The sequence below is a fragment of the Petaurus breviceps genome, unplaced genomic scaffold (genome assembly GCF_028583685.1).
Source record: "Petaurus breviceps papuanus isolate PSGF00001 unplaced genomic scaffold, PetGlider_PUasm1.0 164, whole genome shotgun sequence".
Lineage (NCBI taxonomy): Eukaryota > Metazoa > Chordata > Mammalia > Diprotodontia > Petauridae > Petaurus > Petaurus breviceps.
The window spans coordinates 9863549-9886297 of NW_027185735.1; the positions used below are offsets into that span (position 1 = coordinate 9863549).

Consider the following 22749-nt stretch of genomic DNA (forward strand, 5'->3'; position numbering starts at 1 on the left):
TCTCTCTCTCTCTCTCTCTCTCTCTCTCTCTCTCTCTCTCTCTCTCTGTCTCTGTCTCTGTCTCTCTCTCACCCTATCCTTTCTCAAAAGTGTTTTGCTTCTGACTACTGCCTCCAGCAATCTACCCTCCCTTCTGTCACTCCCCCTTCTCTAATTCCTTCTCCTCCTACTTTTTTTGGGGTGTAGGCTAGATTTCTATACACAATTGAGTGTATGTATTATTTGCTCTTTGAGCTAATTCTGATGAGAATAAGGTTCCATGGTTCTGTGCCACCTCCTCATCTTCCCCTTCACTGTAAAAGCTTTTTCTTGCTTCTTTTATGTGAAATAATTTATCCTACTCTGCCTCCCCCTTTCTCTTTCTCTTAGTGCATTCCTATTTCTCACCCCTTAATTTTATGTTTTTAGATATCATCCCATCATATTCAATTCATAACTGTCCCCTCTGTTTATATATACTCCTTCCAACTGCCCTAATAATGAGAAAGTCCTTTATAAGTATCATTTTCTTATGTAGAAATGTAAAAAGTTTAACCTTCTTAAATCTCTTATGATTTTCCTTTACCTTTTTTATGTTTCTCTTGAGTGTTGTATTTGAAAGTCAAATTTTCTATTCAGCTCTGGTCTCTTCATCAGAAATGCTTGAAAGTCCTTTATTTCATCGAATATCTATTTTTTCCCTCTGAAGGTTTATACCAGACCTGTACAACCTGTGGCCCACAAAAGGATTTCCTCTACATAACAAAGGAGGTCTTCTTCTACATTTTTCATAGAACACTCAAAATCCTTTGGCATTCTGCAAGTGGCCCAAAGGCTGTAAGTGGTCTGCAAGCTGCAGGTTGTGCAGGCCTGCATTATACTTGGTTTTGCTGGGTGGGTGATTCTTGGTTGTAATCCTAGCTCCTTTGCCCTCTGGAATATCATATTCCAAGCCCTCTCATCATTTAATGTAGAGGCTGCTAAATCTTGTGTTATCCTGACTATGGCTCCACCACACTTGAATCGCTTCTTTCTGGTTGCTTGCAATATTTTCTCCTTGACCTGGGAACTCTGGAATTTGACTATAATATTCCTGGGAGTTTTAATTTGGGATCTCTTTCAAGGAGGTGATCAGTGGATTCTTTGAATTACTATTTTACCCTCTGGTTCTAGAAAAGCAAGGCAATTTTCCTTGATAATCTCTTGAAAGATGATATCTAGGCTCTTTTATTTTTTTAGTCATTGCTTTCATTTAGTCCAATAATTTTTAAATTATCTCTCCTGGATCAGTTCTTTTTCCAATGAGATATTTCAGTCTTCTATTTTTTCATTCTTTTGGTTTTGTTTTATTGCTTATTAATGTCTTATAGAGTTATTAGCTTCAACTTGCTCAATTCTAATTTTTAAGGAATTATTTTCTTCAGCGAGTTTTTGTGCCTCTTTTTCCATTTGGTCAATTTTGCTTTTAAAGGAATTCTTCTTTTCAATGAAATTTTCTATGCCTTTTTTCCATTTGGCCACTTCTGCTTTTCAATGCATTCTTTTATTTATTGGATTTTTGTGCCTCCTTTACTAAGTTATTAACTCTTCTTTTCATGATTTTCTTGTATCACTCTCATTTCTCTTCACAATTTTTCCTATGCCTCTCTTACTTGATTTTTAAAATCTTTTTTCAGTTCTTCTATGGCCATATTTTTCTTGGAGGCTTTGGGTGTAGGAGTTTTGACTTTTATTGTCTTGTGAGTATATGTTTTGATTTTCCTTGAAATCATAATAATTTCTCTAATCAAATTTTTTTTGTTGTTTCTTTATTTTTTCAGTCTATTTCTTGACTTTTAACTCTTTGATAAAGTGGGGCTCTGCTTCCAGGGTGGAGGGTACTATCCCAAGCTTTCTGACTTTTGTGCAGATGTCTTCAGAGTTATTTCTAGGGACTTGTAAGTTTTCAGTTTTTGCAAGGTGGTATGATCTAAGGAGAGGGACATTTATTATTTTCCTGGCCTGTGCTCTGGTCTGTGACTGACCACAAACACCCTTTCTGCCCTAGAACTGTGATGAGGGGCCTACCTCCACCCCAAATTCTGCGCTAGTGCTTCTTCCCATCCTGGGGCTGCCACCCAGGACTGCAACCTTGATCTGAATATGGGCAAAGCAACAGAGTCCTGCCTCCAGTGTCAGCAGAGGGACCCCTGTAATCTCCTTCTGACCAGTTTGACCCCTTTTCTATCTGTGGGCTAAGAGCTTGGGAAGTGGCTACTGATTATGATGATTCATTTGCTCCCGAGACCTACTCCTGGTTTGCTGGGGCCCAGTCTATGCTGACCCAGCCTACACTGGACTGAGCTCCACTCAACTTTTCTGTCAACTTTATAAGTTGTCTTGGGCTGGAAAATTGTTTCACTTTGTCCTTTGGGTTCTGCCACTCCAGAATTTGTTTTGAGGCATTATTTAAGGTTGTTTGGAGAGGTTTGGGGGAGATTTCAGGTGAGTCCCAGTCTTTTGTCTGCCATCTTAGCTCTGCCTCCATTACTATAAAAATATTTTTAAAAGCAATTTCATGGACCCCAACTTAAGAACACCCCCCCCACTGTAAAAGAGAATAAGAAGACCCAGGAAAGTCATAAGGAACAACCACATTTAGAGGGCATGATATGAGTTATGAACCAGTAAAGTTCTATTCTAACTAAAGAAGAAGAAATAAAAATCAGGTGGGAGGAGTAATATGTAAACCCAGAAAAGAGAGAAATTCCAAGAGGAAAGAGGTGGTTGACTGTCAAATGTAATAGGTAGAGAAAGGAGGATGAAGACTGAGAAAAGGTCATCATTATTTGACAATTAATTATTGGTAATTTTGGACAGAGCAGTTTCAGTTGAGTGACAAGGTCATAATTCAGATTCCAAAGGGTTAAAGAGTGTGTAAAAGGAGAAGAAGAAAAAGTGAATGGTTTTAGTTTAGACAGCTTTTTTTCTGGGATTCTGTCAGAGAAAAAGAGAAGAAACATAGGATTTCTATTCCCTAAACAGGTAGTTTTAGAGGATAGTTTTCAGGAATAGTGGAGTCTAGTAAAGGTTTTTAGAGGACTTGAACAATGGAAAAGAAAGAGATTAAATATGAGAGAGAGGGAAAGTATCAATCAATCAACAAATATTTATTTATTACCTATATAACATATAGGCATATGTTAGGTGCTGGAAATACAAGAGTAAAGAATAAAATAATTCCTACTCACAATGAACTCAAATTTGAATTGGGGAGACAGTGGAGGGGGTAATACACTGAAAAGGAATGATAGATCAAAAGCATAGTAACAGTGATTCACCTTAGTAAGGAAAAGGCCTGCTTCATTATCAGAAAATGGGCATAAAAGAGAGTGTGTATTGGGATGGGGGGAATGATATCAAGTTATTTTTAGATGAAGAGAAGTGAGTAGGGGGGAGCTGATGGCAAATGATTTCAGTTTTCTTAATAAAGTAAGCTGAAAGGGTCAGGCTATTGTGGGGGCTATTGAAGATAATGTATGGAAAAGCTTCATTGGAATGAGATATGGAATCTATTAGGGAGGAAGAGAAGAATTGCCTTGTTACACAGCTCAACTGAAGTTGGGTTGCTTGAATTTTAATGTATACAGTTGCATGGGGCTTCTTCTAGCTCCATTCAACAACCCAGGAAAAAGAGCAGAGGGAAGGAGATAGATGGTGATAGGTATCCAGAGTTGGAGTCTGGCCAAAGCTGAGTGGCAAGGTGCCAAAGGATTCACAAGTAGAAACACAATACAGAGTTGTCCTGGTTAAACATATGGTCAAGACTGGGAAAGAAGGAAAGTAAAATCAGAGAAATGGCCTGAGAAAACACTAGAGTGGAGATTTGGAGATTATGATAAAGATGAAGAATAACTTTGGGAGGGGAGAGGTATAGGAAGAGATGGAAAGATAGGATAAGATAGCTATTGTCAGAATGAGGAATCTCGAAATTTTTGATCAAGAAGTGAAACACTTGTGGGTAATGATGAGATTCAAGATTTGATGTGTGTGGCTAAGGTGGAATATAGTTGAAGAAATCGAGAATTAAGAGAGAGATAGCTTTCTAAGAATAAAGGATATTATAATCCCTCTGTCCCCTGCCATGGTCAGACCAAAGATGGAGTATGCTATTCATTCCTGGGTATAATAGTTTAGAAAGACTATTAGACTATTTTGAGTAGGGCTATTTTGGATAAGAAGTAGACTGATAAGCTGGAGAGTATCCAGAGGAAGGAAACCAGCCTGGCAAAGAACCTTGAGTACATGTCATATAATAGATGAAGAAAGGGGTGTTATACTAGAAAAGAGAAGATTATACTAGAAAAAAAAAAGAAGAAAAGGGGGTACATGATAGTTGCTTTCAAGCAACTGAAGGTTTGTTATAAGGAGAGCGAAATAGACTAATTCCATGGGACCCCAGAGGGGGGGAAAAAACAGGAAAAAACATGTTACAAAGAGGCAAATATAGGTTTGATGTCAAGAAAAAGTCCTCAACCCTCTGCGGGTCTTCCCGTGGAACCGCCGGTGCCCGCAGTCCTAGTTCTGCTGCCGCCGTCTTTACAATGTCCCGCGCTGCCCATGCCGCCTCCTCGGCGGCCCGGGCCCTGCCGGCCTCCGTGTTGGGCACGATGGAGATGGGCGGCGCATGGACTGGTCGGCAAGCGCCGCCGCCGTGCATGCCTCCCTGGAGCGCAGCCACCGCGAGCTGGACACGGCCTTCAAGTACAGCGACGGCCAGTCCGAGAGTATCGTGGGCAGCACGGGCCTGGGGCTGGGGGACGACGGCAGCAGAGTGAAAATTGCCACCAAAGCCAATCCCTGGGATGGGAAGACTCTGAGGGCTGAAAATGCCCATTCCCAGCTGGAGACCTCCTTGCAGCGGCTGCAGTGCACCCGAGTGGATTTCTTCTACTGGCATGCACCGGACCACAACATGGCCGTGGGGGAGACGCTTCGGGCCTGCAATGAGCTACACCAGGAGGGTAAGTTTGTAGAGCTGGGCCTGTCTAACTACGCCTCCAGGGAAGTGGCTGAAATCTGCACTCTTTGCAAAATTAATGCCTGGGTCTTCCCCACTGTATACCAAGGTATGTACAACGCCACCACAAGGCAAGTGGTGCTGCCCTGCTGACGTCACTTATGGACTTCGATTCTATGCCTACAACGCCTTTGGCTGGTGGCTTCCTGACTGGCAAGTACAAATATGAAGACAAGGACAAAAAACAGCCTGAGGGGCTTTGGGAATAGCTGAGCTGAGACTTAAAGGAATGGCTTCTGGAAGGAGCATCACTTTCAAGCCATTGCTCTTGTGGAGAAAGTCCTGGCAGCATCTTATGGGGCCAACCCTCCCAGCATGACCTCAGCAGCCCTCAGCTCCAGGGTTCCGGTGGAGACGCGGTTATCCTGGGCACCTCCAGCCTGCAGCAGCTGCAACAGAACATGGCAGCATCAGAGGAAGGCCCACTGGATCCTGGGGTGGTGAAGGCCTTTGATGAAACCTGGAACCTCATGGCCCATGAATGTCCCAATTAATTCCTATAGCTTCAGCCCTGGGGGTCGAGGGAGGCCCCCTCAAGATATCCTGGGTATCCCCATACTCTCAGCTCCATACTGCAGCATAACCTTCATCTTTCAGATTGTCCCTCTTCTCCTAATCTTTGGTTTTCTAGCCTCCTTCCTGGAGGTGAGACCTCTGACCTTCTACCCTGTTGTTCTTACTGTTGAGAAGGGTTGAGAGCTGAGACCAGCTCTGTCCTGTCTTGTTGGAATAAATGAAAATGTTGCACAACGAAAAAAAGAAAAAATTGCTCACAATTTGAGCTGCCCAGAAGTGGAATTGTATGCCTCATGAGTTAGTAAGTTCCCCTTTCTAGGAGGTTTTTGAACAGATTTGTTGAATATATTCTAATAGGACTTCCTTCTAGACATGTTATACTGTATGAACACTGAGGTCCCTTCCAGATCCAAAATTCTGTTATTCTTGAAGAGTGGCTAAAAGCTGGGAAACCAACTAGGAGACCATTGTAACAGAGATTATGAAAGCTTGGATTAGATTGGTTGTAATAAGAATGAAAAGAAGAGGAAAGAAGTGAAAGGAATTGGAGCTTTTTTTGGAAATGGAATCGACTATAGCAATTTATTTAATGGGTGTGGAGATAGTGGGAGAGACAGGAAAGAAACAAGGATGACATAAATGCTATAAACTGAGTTGAAATAGGTTGTCCTAACTCAGAGACAGTACTCGGTTACTTTAGGCTTGGTATTGAGATATTGGTAGGTAATTTAGCAGTTAACAAAAGGAGGTTTATTTAGCCATAGAATAGAAAGGATATTCAACAAAGATCATTTAACTTGAGGCCCCCTCACCTTTGGTGAGAAAGACAGGGTATGGTGACTCACTTGACTCTAACACATCTGACAAATCTGAAAGGCTTTGACTGCCCATTGTGGGCCTTTTCATGCCATCAGTCACACAAGAAGCCTGTTAGTCTGGGCAGAGACCACCAGGAAGTTGTATCAAGTGATGAATGACTTAGATCTTTGTCATGTAGGCCAATCAAATTCCAGGAGCAGCTTTCCTACTTTTAAGGGAAAAACTAGCCTAACCCACATGGCAGGGGGAACCTCAGTACATAGTAATCATATTACACTGAAAGTCTGGGAGTGCTCTCAACAGGAATATGAAAGTTAGGGCTGTACAAAAGTTCAATGAATTCAAAGTTCATTGAACCATTCCACTTCGTAGTGGGTTCCTCATCACTGTAAGTTTTCATTTAGATACTAGAATGTCTATTTGTCAGAGATTTTGCATAGGGAAATCTGGATGACTGATCTACGAGAACTCTGAATTTCCTTGCAACTTTGAGAGCCCAGTGGGGCCAACAATTACAAAGTCATGTGAACTGTCCCAGCAGAGGGAGAAAGAAAAGAGGTTAAGAAGATAGAGTGGAGTCTCTAGCTCAATTTGCCTTGGTATCAAATTTAATGTGTCACAGGTTTAAGTAAAAGGGGTCTTTTAGTATGGCTGAGCAAGTCACAAGCAGGCTATGAGGAGATAATGGTGCATTATTTTGTCAAAGAATAGATAAATATGAGGAATTCAAAAAAATATGAGAAGACTATGAACTGAAGCAGAGCAAGACAAACAGAACCAGGGGAACAATATGCAAATTTGCTATCTATCTATCTATCTATCTATCTATCTATCTATCTATCTATCTATCTATCTCTGTCTGTCTATCTGAAAAAATATTGAAAAGCAGCTGGAATGAGATTGACATAACTTGTATTCAGGTTGCATGAAGGATAATTTTAAACTATGAACATCTCAGTAGAGAGGTGGGAGACAGATGTGGAATATTGTATGCTGTCAGACTTCCTTCTGTTGGATAACTTTAACTTTTTCTTTGTTATAGTGTAGGATTAAATTGGGAGGTGGTTGCAAAGAAATTGATATATACCAGGAAATGATTAAGTATAAAAAACAAAAAAAGGAATCAATAAAATTTTGACTTTTTAAAAAGAGAAAATCTTGAAAATAAGGGGCTGATGGGCAGCTAGGTGGCACAATGGATAGAATACCAGCCATGGAGTCAGACAGACCTGAATTCAGATCTGTCCCCAGACACTTGACACTTACTAGCTGGGTGATCCTGGGCAAGTCACTTAACCCAGATTGCCCTGCAAAAGAAAAGAAAAAGAAAATAAGGGAGTGAAGGCATTGCAAGTGGAAGAGAAGATAAAATAGCATAGGAAAGTATTAAAATTAATTTCTCAGTTCTTATACCCTGCCAGTATATAGTGCAAGAAATCCAGTAAATTCTCAAACTTAGTCAAACATAGTTTTCAATCTCCCAAGAAAGATAAGAGATTTGTAGAATTTTCTCCTACTTTTACTCAAATAATAAAAGGAAACTACATCTTTTAATCATAGTAAAATAACATAAATGTTCATATAGCACAACTAAGATTTACATCCTGAAAATGAGGGGGTAAATGGTCAGTTTCACTATAATGTTGAAAGGATTTATAACTGACAGTTTCATGCAATTGTTGTACCAAACAGCAACTTAAAACAGTTTCTTCTTTAAAGACATAAGGTTTAAATAATCCAAAATAGCACAGGCAAGAAAACTGAGTGACCTAGAATGAAATATTTGAATTGTGAAACATGTGTCAGCTTTACTGCAACCAAAAGGCTCAGAATCCTCATTCAATTAGCCATGTTGCTTGGGAGGGCCTGCCTATACTGAATAAAAACTGCCTCATGATGAGTAAGTCAGTGGTATCTGTAACATACAAGCCCAGACCTTGCAACTCTGTTTTTGTTGTTTGAACTTTCTGCTAGATTGTAGCTAGGGACTCTGGCATGGAATTTAAACACATAGTAACTCCCACCTCTCAGTCATTGTGTGGTTAAGCTCTAGCTAACAAACTTTTAACTCAGGTTGTGTATAAGAAAGGGCTGGGGGGGGGCAATATCAGCAACTTTGTGATTAAAACCAAACGGTTTGCTTTTCTTCAGAAATGCAAGATATTCCAGCTTATACCTATAACAAAAGCAAAGTATATAGCATGTAAGAAAAGTTCAGAAATCAACCAAAAGACACTTAATAAAATCTTAAACTGGACTGCAGACACCCCAGTTAATTTAGCTCCTACTAAATAAGATAAATGGCAATGAGGGAGTCAGGAAAGACCTGAGTTCAAATTTTTACTTTTTGAAAACTTTGGAAATGTTGATCTAAAACAGAGGAACTGAAAGTCTATAATACTTATGGTAGGTAAAAGATTTAAAAGAAAGGGGGTGGGGGTGGGGGAACTAGTCAAATAGCCATTTTCTTCCATGTCACCATTTCTTGCTCCTACTGGTATGTCAGAAAACGTGTTCCTCAAACCCATGTATATATACTGATTTGCTCACTGAAGCCTTGCTTACATTCTGCCTTTGCTTTGTAAGTCTCCAAACTTCATTTGGCTACTGAACATTATGCCTGATGACAGAGCCCAACTTAGTCTTAAAAATCAGGGAAGTCTCTAAAGCTTCCTAATTATCGTGTTCTTTGATAAGTAGGTCATCTGTATCAAAGGCCTTTTGAAACTCTCAGGCATTTTAATATCCTCTGCATATTCCTTGTGTGACCATGACAGTGGTATCTTTGAAAAACTCCAAGTTACTTAAATAAGAACTCCTTCTCATAAATCTATTCCAGCTGTGACTAATCAAATTATGCTTTTCAATACAATATATTCTTCTTTGAAATTGGTTCTAATATGTTGTTCACATTTATTGTTAAGCTGGCTTGGCTATAATTTAGTACTCGCAGAATCCTTCACTTTCATTAATAGTGTTTTGTTTGTGGTTTTCTAGGGAATACAGGTGCTTAGATCATAAAGGAATAGTATAATAAAAACTGCTAGCACTGCATATTATATTGAAAAAGTAAAGTTCTTTTTAATTAAGTAAGACTAATACTACTCAAATGCTGGTGCATGGCCAAATGATTCATCTTTCTTGTGAGGTAACACAGAGGTTAAGAACCTACCTGTGTTCAGACATAATTTTTCTAGAAATGCCTACCAAAAGAAATGAAAATGCCTCAGATTCTTAGCCACTCTCTTTAACACCAGAAGTTTACTTGTCTAATACTTTTTTCTTAGTATTGTACCTTCAATCTAAGGACCTCAAATCACTGTAAAGTCAACTAATTAAAACTCAGCATCCAACTGCCTACAGAAACTTTATTTTTAACCTTACCTCTGATTTCGCTGGTATAGGGAACACTTGGTGAGAAAATTTCTATTACCTATGCACAACTGGCAAATGGTGAGAAAATCATAGTCTTAGAGAGTTGCCTAGGGCATTGAGAGGCTAAGTGACTGACCCAGGGTCATACAGTTGGTATGTATTAGAGGCAGGACGTAAACACATGTCTTCCTGACTCTCTATCCACTACTGGGTAAAATGAGGCACAGAAGAAGTAAATGATTTTTTTTATTGTGACAAATATTTGCAGAGGTGGAAGACACTCTTCATAAGAGAATGTATATTTCAAAATCTTTGGCCAATGTGTATCTCAAATGTAAAGTAACAGAAAAATATAAAGTAAAAGTAATTCTCTTCTACCTCTGCAAATGTGTATCTCAAGTTTTTTGATTGACCAGTCATACTAGAAAAGGAGACAAAGGGGCCTAAGAATAAAATGTTTTGTCAGTTCTGTAATGTTTCTATTTGATGCTGCAATTTGGTTTTATGTTAAATTTTATAAATAAACAAATTTTATACTTATAAATTTGTCATTAGAAACCCAGAAACAAATTTTAGTGGTGGTGACCAAAAGAAGACATAAATAAAATAAACCAATTGTCCTCATGTGAACACAGGACTGCAGCACTATTTTAGACCTTTATATTACCATAGAGAATCACTGAGGGCAACACACTTTATAGTTACTTCAGGGAAACAAACAAAAAACCACAGCTGTTCATATTTGTAATCAAGATATTGTCATCAATGTACCTTTTTCAACAAAAGTAAGTCACCTTTTCCTTGCTTGACTTGTGAAATAAACAAGGAAGATCTCAGGAAGTGATTTTTTAAAAAAATAATAGGAAATGACTTTGTTTCTAACAGTCCTTCAAAATGTTCTTCAATCAGACCTTCATCCCATACTTTGGTGTCTGTGATCTTTCTCTCTATGTGCCACAAATCCTAAGTCTTTTCTTGGATTTATCTTAGTTTTATCTTAGTTACTACTATTGCTGGCACAGAATGTGCAGATCACAGCTGAGGTATCCAAAAGTTCATTGACCTTTATCTATCTCTGTACTGAAAACTTTTGCACAGTGTGGGCTGCATATCCCACAACATTTGGCACCCTGGGGCAAAGCTTGGGTTGCCTTTTTCTGGTTACAACTCAGCTTCCAACTCTAATTCTATAATTCTCTTCCTATAAATACCCACTATCTCTCAAAGATAACTATCTTACATTTTTTTGAAAACTTGAAAGGAACTGGGGGCAGGTAGGTGGCACAGTGAATAGAACACTGGCCCTGGAGTCAGGAGGACCTGAGTTTAAATCTGGCCTCAGACACTTGACACTCTTACTAGCTGTGTGATCTTGGGCAAGTCACTTAACCCCAACTGCCTTGCCTTCCCCCCTCCAAAAAAAAACTTGAAAGGAACTAGCCATATGACTATGAAACTGGAATACTATTTGTATAAGATTCACTGTCTTTCTGTATGATGGGCTTAATACCAGTTACCAGAGTTAGGTCTGATACAAAATTAAGTTCCTATTGTATATAGAACACAATGATGGGGGTGAGATAAGGGGAGAGAACCTGTATGTGAAGAGACTACAAAACAGATAAACTGTCATAGAGAGTTTACACTTTTATAGGCAAATTAGTCAGCAAAATAATAATAATATACAAGATACAAAATAAGTGCATTTGAGAGTTTCAAAGTGCTTTGTGGGTGTAACATCTGCTAGGCTAGGTTCCTCCTCTTTCTTTTAGCATTTCTTTACATTGTTCCCTTCAGGAAAAGCATCAGGATGAGGTATGAGTAGGGTCCTAAAGTTAATCTAAATGGAGTTACCACAAAAAAAAAAAAAATCTTTCAGTGTCACAACATATCAGGACATTTAAAAAAACATAGAGGGTTGTTTGTTTTATGGAAAAACATGCCAGATGAGAGCACATGGGAGCTGGAGAACAAACAAACTGGAGAACAACAGCATGGATGTTGAGCTCAAAGTGTGAGCTTATGGGAAACTACCACATGGAAATTCCAGAAAGGAACTCTGGTGACCATCCTGCTGAGTCATTAGGAGCAAAGGGCTTCCACCAACTGGAGACCAGGAGAGTGCATAGAAGTGAGAAGATTTCAGCATTTTCCTCTTGAGACAATGAAGGTGGTGGAAGCCTTTCCCTTTTGAAGATTGGGAGGAGAGAAATTGAGAAATGAAATCTTTTTAGGAACGGTTGGGACTTAATCGCTCAGGAGTTTTAATGCTGAACTTTTTGCTTTTGATTCTGATCAGTAAATGTACATCATAGTGCCTGTATGTACCCCTTTCAGTTAATGGAAAGTTAAGGAGAAAAAGACATGGTCTTGGAATGATGGCATGAGTTAATTTGGTCAGTTTTATGACTTGTTCTTGACACTTGTCATACTTTCCACTAGGTGATTTAGAAAGCCAGAGTAGAAAACTGGGAGCTGTGGGGCCTAGGCAAGTGTGTCTACACATGTGCAAGAGTTATTAAAGGGGGACTCAGGCAAGGTCCTACAGGAACTTGTCTACACAAAGATGCCAGTTTGCTAGATTGAGCTCAGGGCACCACCTGGTGGTGTCCATAGAGATTACAGTGCTTGAGTAACTACTCAGCTCCACCCCCTACCTTTTTTTACCTCTAGTGATCCTATGAGAAAGAGAAACCCTTATATAACATGACAGGAATATGTGTGTGTGTGTGTGTGTGTGTGTGTGTGTGTGTGTGTGTGTATACACATACACACATATTACTAGCTTGGGAGATTGTGAAAGCCTTCTTGGAGAAAGTGCCATTTTAAGTAGGCTTTGAAGGATGAATAGGAATTCATTGGAAAGAGAGTAGTGAGGACATTCCAGACATAGAGAGAAAAGGTACAGAGGTATGAGAGTGTCATATCTATTTGGAGGCAGAGAGGAATCCAATTGAGCTACAGCACAATACTGAAGAGCCCATTGAAGGGAATAATAAAAGTTAAGGCTGGAAAAGTAAAGTAATATCAGATTGTGGAAGGTCTTATATGCCAATTCAGAAAGGAATAGGGAGCCACTAAAGATTTTAGAGCTGAGAATTAACTTGAGTTTTGTATATCTATACATAAGATCATTGTGGTGGGTGGCTAGATGGCCCAGTGAATAGAGCATCAGGCCTACAGTCAGGAGGACCTGAGTTCAAATTTGACCTCAGACACGTGACACTTACTATCCATGGGACTGTGGGCAAGTCATTTAACCCCAATTGTCCTGCCTTCCCCCTCCAAAAAGCAAGAAGAAGAAGATCATTGTGGTAGATATTTTCAGCATACATTGGGGTGGGGAGAGGAAAAGAAAAAAAAAAAAAAAAAACCTGTTAGGCTATTTCAACTTCTGCAAATTTTTGTTGAAAAAAAAAAAATAATGTCCCCCAAGCACTTTTGATTAAACAAACTACAAAAATGTTTAGGTTGTATTTTATTCAAATAAAATTTAGATTAATTACCATTTTGTAACAAAACATAATTTTAAACAAACAATTAAAATATTGCGCATAGCTATCGACTGATAAAAATATTTTCTAATATTTATAATTTCCAAAATAACCATAATAATATTGATGTAATTGATAGATTTGTCAACTCAAAGTTTCTCAGAGTGTTTCATTTACGATATTGCTTCCTAGCACTTAGCACAATGACAGGTACCTACTAAATGTTTAAAATGCTTGTTTGCTGACTGATAACTTATAATTCCTTTTCAATGACTATTAGAGATTTTGACTTTATAACAATTATAGCAGAAAATCTTTTTTCACACAAATAAGATGGCATGAATGGTTACCTAGGTCCATAATTTTATTTTCATTTTTATTTTTAATATACTATTTTATTTTTCCCAATTACATGTAAAGACAATTTATAATATTCATTTAAAAACATTTTAAATTCCAAATTTCTTTCCTCTCTCCCTTCTCTAAGACAGTAATCAATTTGATATAGGTTATATATGTGCAATCATGTAAAATATATTTCTATATTAGTCATGTTATGAAAGGAGAAATAGACCAAAAGAAAAAAAGCATGAAAAAATATAAAATGAAAAATAGTGTGTTTTGATCTACATTCAGACTGCATCAGTTCTTTCTCTGCATATATATAGTATTTTTCATCATGAATCCTTCAGAATTGTCTTGGATTATTGAATTGCGGAGAATAGCTAAGTCATTCTCAGGTGATCATTGTACAGTATTTCTGTAACTGTTAACAACATTTTCCTGGTTCTGTTCTCTTCATTTTGCATCAGTTCATGTTAGTTTTCCAGGCTTTTCTGAAATCTACCTTATAGCACAATAGTATTCTATTCCATTCATATGCCAATTGAAGGGCATCCCCTCAATTTCCAAATCTTTCCCAGAACAAAAAGAACTGCTATAGCTATTTTTGTACAAATAGGTCCTTTTAAATTTTCCCCCTATCTTTTTGGAATACAGACATTGTAGTGATATTGTTGGATCAAAGGGTATGCATGGACATAGTTCCAAATTACTCTCCAGAATAGTTGATATATCCAGAATTTTTAGATATTTTCAGATTCAATCTTATTTCATAATACAAGTATTATTAGCCATTCTCATTCAGATGGAGTAAAACCAAATGTGTCATATTTTCCCATGCAAATGGATTACTTATTCATTCATATTGTGAAATATTTAGATTTTAGAAATCCATCTTGCCCTATAAGGAAGTAAGGGGAATGGGGGATATATAAGAGGGGACAGATTAGGGGAAGGGCTATTCAGTATGCTTGCCATCTTGGGGTGAGGGGGAGGGGAGAGATAACTCAAAATCTTGTGGAAATGAATGTTGAAAACTAAAAATAAATAAATAAAATTTAAAAAGAGAAATATTTAGATTTTAAAAACAAAACTAGAAATGTTTCTGTACACCATTCAAATGATTAATAAGAAGACTTTTTTTCTATTTCCTTTTCAGAGTAGATATTTATTAAAGTAAGAAATTAAAAATATTGTTTTATAAATTTATTATCTATAATACTCACATGGATAAATTTATCCATAACCTTAATTTTTTTACAGTCACTTTGACTTTTCAAATCACTTTGTCTTTCTGAATCAGCCTATACATTTAAGGTCCTGCACTGAGTCATTTAGAGTACTGGATTTAAAAAAAAAAATCCACTAAAATATACAAATGTGAGAACATTTGCTACATTTTATTTTTTAAAAGTGACAAGTTTTTTGTAAGGGCTCCCCTTTCCTACTTCAGCAAATATGCAAGGGGGAGAATTATAGGGATAGTAAGATAGAATGGTGTGTCTCACTTAGACTGTATCTAGTAGAAGGTGGGCTCTTTTCATAGAAACTTGATCGAAAAGAGAGTGCAAATGCTGGCTTGAAGCTTAACATAAAAACAAACAAACAAATAAAAAACGAAGATCCTGGCAACTGGTCTCATCACTTCCTGGCAAACTGAGGGAGAAGAAATGGAAGTGGTGCCAGATTTTATATTCTTGGGCTCAAAGACAGCTGCGGACAGTGACTACAGCCATGAAGTTACAAAATGCTTACTCCTTTGAAGGAAGGCTCTAGCAAATCTGGTCAGCATCCTAAAAAGAAGAGACATCACCTTGCTGACAAAAATCCATATAGTCAAGGCTATGTTTTTTTCCAGTAGTAATGTGTGTCTGTAAGAGCTGAACTATAAGGAAAGCTGAATACCACAGAATCAACACTTTTGAATCATGCTGCTAGAGAAGACTTTCTGAGAATCTCTTGGACAGCAAGGAGATCAAATCAGTCAATACTCAAAGACATTAATTCAGACTATTCACTGAAAGGTCATCTACTGAAGCTGAAGCTTAAATACTTTGGCCACATAATGAGAAGACAAGACTCACTAGAAAAGACCTTGGTTTTGGGAAAGATTGAAAACAAAAGGAAAAGGGGATGGCAGAGGATGAGATGAATAGATACTGTCATGGAAAAAACAAACATGAACTTGGAGAGACTTCAGGAGATAGTAAAGGATAGAAGGGCCCAGCATGGGTCCAGGGGGTCAAAAAGAGTGGGGCATGACTGAAGGATTGAACAACTACAACATCCTTTGAAAAGGAAGTGAAGTTTTGAATAACTTAGAATATGAAAAGACCAGCTCTGACAATGAACTTGCCCCTTAGAGCATAGATTGTCCTGTTACCTTTTCCCCTATCTAAACATTTGCATGAACCTACCTAAGAGGTACAGGGTTTGAAAATCTGAGTTCCAAAGCTATTTGGAGATTACTGACCACTGGTGACTATTGCCTGATTATGGCCTAATCTACAGAGACGATTTGGGAAATGTACTGGATGATCACCATAAATTAGAATGACTTCTTTCACTGAGTGCAAACCAACCCTGACCAAGAGAGAATTTAACCTTTGATCTACCAGCTCCCTCCTGGGAAATGACAAGCCCAACTTGGAAGGGGAGTTAACAGCACAGAGAGAACTCAGTCAGTACTCTATTTAAAAAGAAAGTCTATCGGGACATCAAAGCCCTATAGTTACAAAGTTTCAGTTGCTTTGGCATCATATATTCCCAACACATGTGCTGGACCACCATTATACTTTAAGTCTGTGCACATTTCTTATAGAAATGCTATGTATTTGTGGGAATGTGTGCCCCAGGTTTATTGGTAGGGAAGGGAGGAAACTACTCCGCTTGCTATACCATTAAAGCAAATGTTTTTGCAAAAAAACTGACAGTGCACTGGCTGAAGCACATTAGTAGGAGTGAGTTATGGCTTTGGAAGGGTGGTACTGCAAAGTATACCCTTGAGAAGGGAAAATAATCTTTCTTTTGGTGATCCAACCTGGCTGTGTTTAAGGTTGGAGGGACACAGCCCCAGAGTAAGTGACACATTGCTCAAATACCCCTCAGAGTTCTTTGGCTCAGGAAAGCCATCATGTCTCATAATGTAGAAGTGCCCTGTTTTTGCATCCATATCATCATGTGGTTTGGCTCAGAACCTTCCTTTTAGAGATCTTTTTTTAAAAATTAAAAATTAATTTCCCTTTCAAAAGTTTTAAGAATATTTAGCTCTTCATTCATATTTCTTCTTTTACTTTTTATTTTTTGCTTTTTTTGGAGGACAATTGGGGTTAAGTGACTTACCATGGCTAGTAAATGTTGTATCTGAGGCCAAATTTGAACTCAGGTCCTCCTGACCCCAGGGCCTGGACTCTATTTGCTGTGCCACCTAGCTGCCCCCATTCATATTTCTTGATAAAAGTAATTATGAAATATGGAATGTGTCCAAATTGAATAAGGGGACACATTCTAAATTCTACAGTCTTATATACCTGAATTTCATTCTGTCTCAGAGCTTTATCAGTTCAAACTTCAATACAATTCCCCCATGTTACATAATATTTAAAAAAAAATCATATGTGACCTGAATATTAAATGTTACACCATTTTTTAAAAATTAGGAAATCAGAACAGGAATCTTTCTTCTATAGAACAGCTATATCTGTGGGATGAATTCATATATATATATATACATATATATATATATATACATATATATTTAAACATTTGATTTAAAAACTTTGAATTCCAGATTCATTCCCTTCCTCCCTTGTCACCCACCCTTACTGGGAAGATAAGCAGTTCAGTATAGGTTATACATGTATAGCTAATGCAAAACAATAACATAGTAGATATATTGTAAAACTCTGACAATATTTCCCTCCCTCCTATCCCACCTCCCACTTGTTCTATTCTCTGCTTTGATCCTGTCCCTATTCAAAAGTGGGTACCTCCAACTTCCCTCCCCCCCAGCCTGCCCTCCTTTCCATCATCCCCCTTCTCATCCCCTTCCTCCCTACTCTCCTGGAGGGTGAGATACCCTATTTAGTGTGTATTTCATTCCCTCCCCAAGCCAAATTCAATGAGAATAAAGTTGACCCATTCCCTTTTGCCTTCCTATTCTTGCCCTCCATTGTAACCATTTTCCCTTGCCTCTTTTGTATGACATAGTTTACCCCAATCTGTCTCTCCCCATCTCCTTTCATTATATTCCTCTCTCACCTCTTAATTTCACTTTTAAGTATCATCCCTTCCTATTGAATTGGTCCTGTGCCCTCTATCTATGTATACCTGTAAACATATATACACATTCACATATGTATTCATATGCCCATATACCCTCATATATAGACATATATATATTTCTATTCCCTTCAACTATTTTCATACTGAGAAAAGTTTCATCAGTTACAATTATTGTTTTTCCATGTAGGGATGTTAATAGTTCAACTTTGATAAGTTCCTTATGATTTCTTTTCCCTGTTTACCTTCTCATGCTTCTCTTGCTTCTTGCATGTGAATGTCAAATTTTCTATTCAACTCTGGCTTTTTCAGCAAGAATGCTTGAAATTCCTCTGTCCCACTGAATGACGATATTTTCCCCTGAAACACGATACTCAGTTTTGCTGGGTAGGTGATTCTTGGTTTTAATCCCAGCTCTTTTGACCTCCAGAATATCATATTCCAAGTCCTTTGATCCTTCAGTGTAGAAGCTGCCAGATCCTGGGTGTGATAGTAATGGCAATTAAAGATTCCCCTGTATTGGCTTGGTTTTCAAATTGATTGTGTTAAAACCCAGAGTTTGTTAATCCCACCTGTGGGATGGGCTTGTTGATGTAAAAAGAAAGTCCTGAACTGGGAGGAGCTGGTGATGTAGATTTGGAGAGACACTAGAGAGAGGCGGAAGATCTTTTTGGAAGCAGCACCTCGTGGAGAGAGAGAGGCTAAGAGAATTGCTGGTGGCCGCTTTGAATTGCCCTGGACTTTTGAGACCTGCCCCCTGAGCTGCCAAGGACTGAGGAGACATGGCTGTTTTACTGGTACTTTGTCTGTCTGTTTTGATGTTATTTTGCCAGATTTGTCCACTGGTGAAAGACAGTCCTTTTGTTGAAGAAGTCCTGGAACCTGGCTGTTCGCTAAGAAGCCTTGAGATTGTCCTGCAGACAGAGAGTAAATACTGTCCACTGGTGAGGGACAGTACTGTTGTTGCAGGGGTCTGGAGACTGTCCTGCAGACAGAATGAATACTGTCCACTGGTGAAGGACAGTGCTGTTGTTGCAGGGGTCTGGGAGCCTTTCTGTTGGTTCATAAGCCCTGAAGAAGGATTTTCTTGTTGTATGTTTACAGAAATCCTGGGAGAGGGCTTTGCTAATGTGTTCAGGGGTTCTAGGACTGTTCTACAGACAGAGGATAAATTCATGAAGGGACTGGCAATGTATCTTATGGCCTTGCTAAGCCTTGTCTCCCCAGGAACTAAGATTGCTGAGAACTTGCCTCGTGTCAAGATGAAGAAAAGACCTCCATTTGGGTATTAAGTGCTGTGTTTAAACTTGATGTAACTCTGGGGTAGATTCAATTGTGATCCAGGGGGTGGGGAACTTTTGACCTTATTGTGCTCTGTGATTGACAAATGAAGGTACTTTACCTATGTTTGGAAACTAATCTCCATTTGAGAAGAGGGGTTTTGTGGTAGACTTAATTAAGGTATAGCCTAGGGGTGGAGTAGTATTTAGAACAGGGACTTTGTAATTGATTGAATGATTGGAAGATCCTGGGGTGGGGTAGTACTTGGAGATTATTTAATCACACTTAGTAAATACTGTATTTTGAATGATGTCATGTTTTGATCTTCTCTGTTCTTGGTTTGTCACTGAATAAAATAGAGAGCACCTATGCTGGTATTTTGAACCTGGGAAGTTGCCTTTCCTTGGCATTACATTACACTGGGTTATCCTGTTTGTGTTTCCACAATATTCAAATTGTTTCTTCCTTGCTGCTTGTAATATTCTCTCCTTGATCTGGGAATTTCTGAACCTGGCTATAATATTCCTAGGAGTTTTCTTTTTGGGATCTTTTTCAGGAGGTGATCGGTGGATTCTTTCAACCACTATTTTGCCCTCTGGTTCTAAAACATCAGGGCAGTTTTCTTTGAGAACTTCCTGGAGAATGATTTCTAGGTTCTTACTTTGATCATGGCTTTCAGGTAGTCCAATAATTTTTAAATTATCTCTCCTGGATCTATTTTCCAGGTCAGTGGTTTTTCCCATGAGATATTTCAAATTGCCTTCTATTCTTTCATTTGTTTGGATCTGTTTAACAGCATCTTGATTTCTCACAAAGTCATTAGCTTCCATTTGCTCCAATCTAATTCTGAAGCAATGATTCTTCTCAGTGAGCTTTTGAGATTCTTTTTCCATCTGGCAAATTTGGCTTTTTAAGGCATTCTTCTCCTCATTGCCTTTTTGAGCCCCTTTTGCCAATTGAGTTAGTCTATTTTTTAAGGTGGTATTTTCCTCAGGCAGGCTGTTGACTCTCATTTCATAATTTCCTTGCATTGCTCTCATTTCTCTTCCCAATTTTCCTCCACTTCTCTTATCTGCTTCTTAAGGTCCTCTATGGCCTGTAACCAGATGGTATTTTTCTTTGAAGCTTTTGGTGCAGGACTTATGACTTCACTGTCTTCCTCCTGCACCATGCTTTGCTCCTTTTTGTCCCCAAAATAGGAGTCTAATGTTGGAATCTTCTGTTTTCTTTGTTTCCTTTGCCTGGTCATGTCGCCCCTCAGTCACTTGTAGCTTGGGCTTTTTGCCACAGTAGTACTCTGCCACCAGACAGGGAAGATTTTGTCCCAAATGCTGGGGTTTTCTCAGCTGCTGGAGGTATTAGATGAGTGCCCTCTCTGAGGCCTCCACATGCTCTGGCAAGCTGGACATATACCCCAGGACCTCCACCCTAGACTGCAATCCAGGTCCAAGCAGGTTGAAGCAAGAGCAATTACCCCTCAGACTGGTCCCTTGTTCCCCCTACACTCTGCAGGCCAGGAGCTGAAGCTGCCATGTGGTGCTGGCTGGCTGTGCTGGGTGTCTCAGCGGCTTCTTGCCCCAGGGGCAAAAGCTACGCACTCCCACTTACTGGGTCCCAAAGTCCAGACTGCACTGACATCTCACTTTGTCCTTTGCATCTATGTGTTGATAATTCTGGAAATGGCCACAGCTGCTGCTGATCTGGAGTCCCTCCAGCTGGTGGCTGGTCAGACCTGCCCTGGGGCTAAAACCTCCAGCTCACATGGGCCTGGGCTCGGCTCCCAGAGTGCTGTGCTGGCCGATTCCTGCCGGCCTCCCAGGCTGTCCTCAGTGGGAGGTTAGTTTCTCTGTGTCATTTTGTGGGTTCTGCAGCTCCAAAGTTTGTTCAGAGTCCCCTTTTTACATTGATTGGGGAAAGTGGAAGCCGTAGCCGCTTGGAGGTCCTGCTTCTACTCCGTCTTCTTGACTCCGCCACTGTGGGATGAATTCTTAAACAAGGAATGGAGATGATAACAAAAGATAAAACAAATCATTTTGATTATGTGAAATTGAAAAACTTTTGCAGGCACAAAGATTAATGTAACCAATATAAAAAAGGGTAGTATTGCAGGAGTGGGGACTTTCTATCTGATATCTTTGATGAGGGATTGATATACAAGATAAATAAGCAACTATCAGAAATACATAATGCCAACGTTTATAAAGAACTTAAAACAAAGTAGGCATCCTTCAACTGGGGAAAGACTAAGCAAGTTATGACATATTAATATAATAGAATATCAATCAACATTTGTTAAGTACCTACTCTGGATGCCAGACACTGTGCTAAGGGTTGAATATTACTGTGGTGTAAGAAACTATGAATAGTAGAAAGTGGTTCTGAAGCTGAGTTTTGAAGGAAATCAGGAACTTCAAGAGATAGAAGAGATATTAGGAGGGCATTCCAGGGATGGGGAGGGGGAAAGAGCAGGGAACAGTATAAAGCCATGGAGGTGAAAGATGGAGAAATGTGCATGAGAAATAGCAGGTAGGCCAGAATGACTGAACCATAGAGTGTTTAGAGGGGAGTAATATGTAAGAAAACTGGAAAAGGTAGTTTAAAATTATAGACAGAAGAATTCATATTTTATTCTAGAGATAATAGGGAACCACTGGAGCTTTTTTTAGTAGAAAAGTGACTTGTTGAAATCTGCACTTTAAGAAAATCTCTTGGGGTGGCTACATGGCACAGTGAAAAGAGTACCAGCCCTGGAACCTGGAATTCAAATCTTGCCTCAGACACTTGACACATTTACTATGTGACTTTGGGCAAGTCACTTAACCCCAACTGCCCTCCAAAAAGCAAAAAAGAAATCTTTGTCAATTGCAAGAAGAATAAATTGAAGTGGAGAGAAATTTTAGTAGGGATACCAAATACAGATTATTTTAGTGGTTCAGAAAGGAAGTGATGAAAGATTGGAAAGTTGATGGCTATAAGACTAGTAAAAATGGGGTGTATGTGGATATAGAAATGACAAGTTTTGGCAACTGATTGGATTGTGGGGTGAGTATGAGTGAGGAGCTGAGGATGACACTGAATTTAAAATAATACCTCTGTATAAAGATTAATGAGAAGGGTAAGTTTTAAGAGAAAAATAATGAGATCTGTTCTGAACATTTTGGATTTGTAGTGCATACATGTTATCCATTTTGAAATATAAAATAAGCATTTGGTAATGCAAGGATGGAGCTCAGGAGAAAGAAAACGATTGAATATATAGTGTGAAAAGGGAGAGTAAAGGGATAAACATTTTTAAGGGCCAATTACATGCCAAGTACTATGCTTTACAAATATTATCTCATTTACATTAGATATTAGAGTCATTTGCATAGTGATGATAAATAACTTCATGGGAGTTGATATGGTCCTTGAGAGAGAGTATATAGAGAAAGAAAAGAATAAGGCCCCAGGAGAGAGTCTTGGGAGCACATAGATAGGAAGCATGACACGGTGATAATCCAGTAAAGGATGTAGAATAGCTAGACAGGTAGAAAGAGAACTAGGTAGGGGGGGAGAAAGAGAGAGAGAGAGAGAGAGAGAGAGAGAGAGAGACAGAGAGAGAGA

At 38.9% G+C, this 22749-nt stretch overlaps 1 long non-coding RNA gene and 1 pseudogene across 3 annotated transcripts in view; one reads left to right on the forward strand and one right to left on the reverse strand.

The window, feature by feature from the left end:
* The window catches only part of LOC138156841 (uncharacterized), a 362694-nt gene that overhangs the window by 3649 nt on the left and 336296 nt on the right, over positions 1-22749 (reverse strand). The gene's annotated exons all lie outside the window — the stretch shown is intronic.
* On the forward strand, positions 4548-5532 carry LOC138156966 (aflatoxin B1 aldehyde reductase member 2 pseudogene; annotated as a pseudogene).